This window comes from Folsomia candida, unplaced genomic scaffold (assembly GCF_002217175.1).
Source record: "Folsomia candida strain VU population unplaced genomic scaffold, ASM221717v1 Fcan01_Sc028, whole genome shotgun sequence".
In the NCBI taxonomy this organism is placed as follows: Eukaryota; Metazoa; Arthropoda; class Collembola; order Entomobryomorpha; family Isotomidae; genus Folsomia; species Folsomia candida.
The window spans coordinates 1,008,913-1,015,031 of record NW_019091220.1 but is presented as its reverse complement, the minus strand read 5'-3'; the positions used below and the strand labels follow the sequence as shown (position 1 = coordinate 1,015,031).

Below are 6,119 nucleotides of genomic sequence, written 5' to 3'. Positions count from 1 at the left end.
CCTTGATCCTATTCGGACAGTTTGCTTAAAAGCAGAGAAATAATGGATCTCTCGAGACATGAAAAATGTTTATAAAACGGTGCACATGGTATTATTTCCTCGCTATTTGTACCTCGTCTAACACTTTCTTAACTTCATTCAATGTGCATTATACTTACCTTCCAAATTCTCTACCCACACAATACAATCCCTCAAATAGCTAATCTCATTATGGTCAGTGCAATTTATTATGTGCCACTTGCACCAAGAATACCGTCTACTACAACACATATAAGACTGAGCTATGTATGTATACGAAAATCCACTATTTCAAATTCCCGTCTGGCTCCCGTTTTTATTTTTACTTGTCCATGAAATGTAATTTACACAACCGCACCATCAACAGCTTCCTCCCCAGAGAATCAATCCCACATTGGGTTGAGAAGACGAGATGCAGCCTCGGAGGCTGGAAATACATCCAGAATTCCTAAATTCCTCAAACATATATTGCCTTCCTTATCTAGCTTGGTATTAATACTTGGGCTAGAATTCCGTAAATATTAGAGAAACCACAGCAGTGGTCTATGTAATAGTACTACAAATAGGACAAAAAGTGGTGGATAAATAATGCCCTAAATATATTTGGTTGATGGAGGCATGTCTGCAAGTAGGTGAAGTCCGAGACGAGAAAGAAACTACTTTGGTTCGTGTAATGACATTGTTGGTAATTGTGCATAGTCTGTGATCATCTGACGTAGTACTTATCTATGATAAGGGATCCGCTATGTACCTTCACTAACTAAGCAGGCTAGCAGCTTCATATTCCGAATTCCTGGAACCGGAACAAGGAAGAAGATTCGACCAGCTATGTATAACCATGTTTGTTTGTTGTTTGGGTGTTATTTGTCCGTAAATGCGAGGAAATTCACTCGTACATGTATACGGACGGACATCAGCCAACAACTGTTGACAGGACTAATGGATCATGACCAGAGAAAGTTAGCTACATGTGTAACCAAAAGGGAAAGAAGGAACATGATGGTGATGGAACTGCTCCCGTCAAGGTCTGCTGCTTCCAATCAAAGCTGCTAAAACAAATAGATCACCTTACAACGTATGTATGCCATGCTACGCTTTCACCCTGCATCTCTCCAGGCTGAAAAGCCACAAAAGTGCGGTTTTTATTTCATTATTGGTCTAGGAGTTCAACATTGTCTCTGATCACCTTGACCGTCACTGACCTTTGGACACGTTTTGTAAAAATTGGGTATTTATTTATTACCATGATTTTAATAGAATTGCACATTTGTGAATCAACGCTGTACGTAATAAATAACAGCTCAATCATGGTTTGGCTGCTGTCATTGGCTTTCACGGGGTTGAGAAAGTTAATGGAATTTAGTTGGGCTGCTGTTGGGCTAACAATGTTGGGCTAATAAGGCTATCCACTCTGATTTCAAATTGAATTTGAGGGATATTTTGTGGTTTGTTTTGCCTAGTTGTGGTTTATCCAGAGCCTATGTGAGGTTGGAGGATCCAGCTAAACCAATATATTGAGAGAAGAGAAAGGAACAAATATAATTATGGTGTAGTAAATCTAAAACCGAATAGATTTTGGGTGAAATAGCATGACATCAGGAACTGGACGGTGTAAAAATAGTTCTAATATAAATATTTAATACTGCATTGGAAAGTATTGATTAACAGCTAATAATAGTGATGCGGGGTCAGATGTAAAATTCCTGGCTTTACCGTTAGATGCATCAGAATAAATCTGGTGAAATTATATGCACGACAATATCAATAAATATTTGTGTGATAAATTTATTTTACTGGAAAATGCTCTCGTAACAGCTTCAATTACTCACCGATAAGAAATTACACTTATCACGAATTTTTAAAATTATTACAATACTTAAAATATATAAAATATTGCAAAATTTAACCTCATCTGTGAATGTATATTGTAGGTAGATTATTTTATATTTTAATCTCTCATCGTCGTCCTACTCCTTTAGAGACGGACAATTGGGATCGCACACATTTCTGAGAAACCCTGGAATAAATCATCCCTGCAGGACAATTATTTTCAGGAATACTGGCCAGATACCCGGATATATTTGTAGTATAATTCGTCCGCTGATTCCAAGTCAAGCCTGGTTTACTTGCAGGGAAGTGCTGTCCTGAACAATTGTACAAGACGAAGGTGCACACGAATATTAAAACTATGACGAGTCGGAAGATCCACATTTTCAAAACTAAAACAATTACAAGATATAAAACTTTTTAAGTCACTTTTAAACTAAAAATTAAGTCTGAATTAATAATACCGGATTTTTCTTGACATCTGCTTAAAAATACTGGATAAAATTTTCTACGTCGTCAACAGACAGACAGCTTTTCCAAGAATAAGCGAAAAGTTTTTTCGTGTATTCTCTTGAGGCAAAAAAACATCAGAAACTGGTTTGGATGAGCAAAGTACAAAAAGACTTGATCAAGGTAAATATTCATGTTTACTGGACGAACCAATACGGAATTACACTTACATAATACCTCTTTTTTATACCTTACTCATTACCGATTCTCATCATTTCATACAAGACGTTGCTGCCATAAATGCAACATGTTAGTTTAGAGAAGAAGCAGTAAATATTTTCAGCCCCACCCATCAAAGCACTTCTTTAAACCTGACCGTTCCTTCTTTTTATCCCGTTGGACATAAATAATTTCCACATTTTACAAAAAGAGTGGCAGCAGCATATCTAATAGAAATTTAGATGATAGACCAGCCAATCCAGGTAATACTTTGCATTTGTGAGTTCCCTGCGAACAAAACAATCGAGTGTATGCACGTCGGAGAGGAAGAGAGAGGGAAGGTTGGTTGCCAACTAATGGAATCCCTTTGATCCACATAGGGCTCAAAATTTCATTTTAATTTTCTATCCCTGATCGACAACAAAAGCATAACAGAGCAAGGAAAGCAGAGCTCATGGAGTAGTAGTAAACTAACTGCAGATACGTATTAGTATGCATATTAAGTGAAAGTCTGCCCGGGTGAGATTTGCGTTGCCGTTGCAAATTATCTGTTTGTGATGGCACACAGCAGCAACCTCTCACTCACTCACTCATCCTCCTCATGGTCTGATGAATTTTTACTTTTTGGGCTGCAAGTTCCTGTCTATCCTTCGCCTGGTTGAGTAGGCAGGCTGCGTGCCAAGAGCATTAGCAAGGTAATAAAGCAGCAGCTCACCAATTCATATGCCTTATTTGCATGGTTCACCTTTGTAAATACATATTTGGGATGAGATGGGCGGAGAAAGTGAGAGAAATAAAATTAGTCAAAACTACTACTCACCTTTTACCGTCACCACCAACACAAACTGATTAAAATGGCCGTGTTTGTTTTCATTTTCATCGCTATATACACGGGCGTAGGGTAAATTGTATTTACTACGGGAGAAACCTTGGACTTTTCCGTGTGTAGAGTTGAGGTTTGTTTGTAACGGAATAAATTAAAAGAAATATGAATTAAGTAATTTCCTTGGGGTATTTTGGACCGTGATGATGTTCAAGGTTCGTACTTACATGGGCACACATTTCACGCTGGAGACCCATTTCAGGGAAAGTTATGCTTGGTGAAATTCTTGGTGAAAACAGGATTATATCCTTGGTTGAGAGCTTGCGGTGTGTGGGACGGAGAAAGAAATTTTTGTGAATGGTGGTGTGGTAATAGGAAACAAAAAACTGGAAAAGCGAATTTTTTCCCTTGTATGGAAATGCATTTTGTAAATAAATAAGTACAGCTGCTTTCCTCCCTTCTCTGTGCTTTCTCTGGACCGGAAGAAATTCTGAAATAATGGAGAAAGCATTGTGTGAGGGAGGAATTTTACCTTTACTCTTTGAATAAAGTGCAATCCAGAATATATAATAAAAAAGAGAAAGTGTTGAACTAAAACTTTGTACTCGAACAGAAGTCGTCTAACCAGACGGCTCGTGAGTCCATTATTCGGTCGATTTCTGAACAGGAAAAGAGGAAGTCAGGAGCAATATGCAATAGTTGAATGCAGTGCATTTAACTGACAAGCACAAAGCCGGGTGGCATGGCATTGTGCATGTCATTGTGGACAAGTTAAGCTCACCAGCTTCTCCATCCTGTCTGGTTTAAATAAAGTAGTCTCTAAAACATTCTTGGTTCTCGTAAGCCAGATATCTCAATCCGTCCTCCGACGAGGTAAAGCTGTAATGCGGACATATATTTATCGAGAGGGTGACAGTATCACGAGAGGGTTGTTGAGAACATTTTACCTGGAACGGATCAGGTAGAATACTCTAAAGTTTGGTATCGGTCCGATATTGGGATTGTTCCTTTGTGTGCGGGGGAGAAGAATTGAAAATCTTCCACCATATGAAAATTCCTCTGAGCAATATCAATCCATGTAGACTACGACATCATGAAATCATTGTTTATGATCCACATATTGTTATTACTAGTCAACCCACATTTGACAAGATAATACCATCGCCAGTCTGCTTCAAAAGTTTGGCGAGAGTTGCGAGGCTTGAATTCATTTTAGTGACGTGTGCAAGACTAAAATCCTCTCCCGGAACGGAAGGAAGCAGGGAATGAAGTTGTGACATGGTGTCAATTTGATTTCTATTCACCGTAGGTGCCTAAAACATATGTAGGGTGCGAGGAGGGATAAGTACTTTCGGCTACTAATTTCATAACCTTCAAGAAAGTAAATTGTATGTAACTCAATAATAAGTGGAAAAGTTGAGCATGTTGTTGGGAAAATTGCTTTGATTTTTTCTTACCAATTTCTTGGAGTACTCTGTGACCTATTTTTTGGGAAATACGATTTAAAATAAATTGTTTCTCACCATCACTTTGCACCCAGACTAATGTTCCCCGCAAAGTTGGCCAGCATGAATGTTATTGTATTACAGGCTATATAATTATTGAATCTGCTGGAGGGTGTAACGCTCCCTATTCTATTATGGGATTGCGTGTCCTGATTCACATCCACTTTCGCGGATGCCCCTTTTCTTTGTGACGTTGTGCAATAAATTTGTAGTAGAAAATAACTTTTTTATAACAATTATTAATAAATTTATTTACATCAATACCGACTGAAAAATATTGACTTTACAGAAATGCTCGTATTATAAATACGTGGGAGAGCTAATGCTATAATTTATATTTTAACTAATTATCTATACGGGAACTTATTATTAAGTTTTCGAAAATCTAAAACCTTGAACTTGATCTTGATGATCACTAAAACTAACCTGCTCATCCTGAATCTAAAACTACACTCTATTCTTCTTCTCTCTGCTTACTCTATATATACGTGATCACATAAGCCACGCCTTCTTGATCACTGCCTTTACTTACGCTACATATGCACAAACTACGCCCTCATGATCATGATGATCATGATGACGTAGGCATCATTCTGTGCTCCTCATTCCTATCCTCTCTTCCCCTTCATGATCTCCTCCTGCACACAATACGGTTTGGACACACATGAGAGGCGAGATACATATGAAAACTACATCTATGTATTTTAAATCCCTTGACCTTTGAAATGCTGATGTCACATTTGCATCAGCGTTCCAATGGTTGCAAGGGAAAGGTTACATATACATATTTCTTCATTTTGCAACACAATGAGACCGGAAATTGGCAACGAGATGCTTGATTCAGCAAATCCAAGATTGTTATTACATTTCTCAATATTTCTGGGTCAATTCTCACGTCAGAAACAGAGACAGAGAGAGAGCTGCAGAGAAAAGAGAAAAATGGGTATCAACCAAAAAAATCAGGTCCCCGTGATACATATGACACGACTTTTGGCACTATGAATTTAACCCCGACTTTCCCCTCTCTTTAAGCATATGAATAATTCTGATCCATACATTTACATATGGTCTGCCTGTATCTGTCCCCTTATCCCCGGGTCTGTACATGCCGTTGGAATTATTGCACTTAATTTGCCCTAAAAGCTGAAACACTGGACGCAGCAGATAGCTGGCACGATTTCAAGAAAGGCTTGATTCTCAAGGGCCAGAAGAAACTATTGGACCAAAAACTTTGCGAATATTATATCACGTTACGGACATGAAATTGAATCTATGTG

The 6,119-nt window shown here is 38.2% G+C and overlaps 1 long non-coding RNA gene across 1 annotated transcript; it reads right to left on the bottom strand.

Moving 5' to 3' along the window:
• Positions 1–1,787: 1,787 nt before the first annotated feature.
• On the bottom strand, positions 1,788–5,103 carry LOC110859923. The gene is made up of 8 exons (XR_002548902.2): positions 4,861–5,103; positions 4,480–4,650; positions 4,285–4,420; positions 4,119–4,216; positions 3,943–3,996; positions 3,335–3,827; positions 2,310–3,259; positions 1,788–2,237 (listed from the first exon to the last, which is right to left on the bottom strand). It is a non-coding gene; the product is annotated as an uncharacterized LOC110859923 (long non-coding RNA).
• Between the last annotated feature and the right edge of the window lie 1,016 nt (positions 5,104–6,119).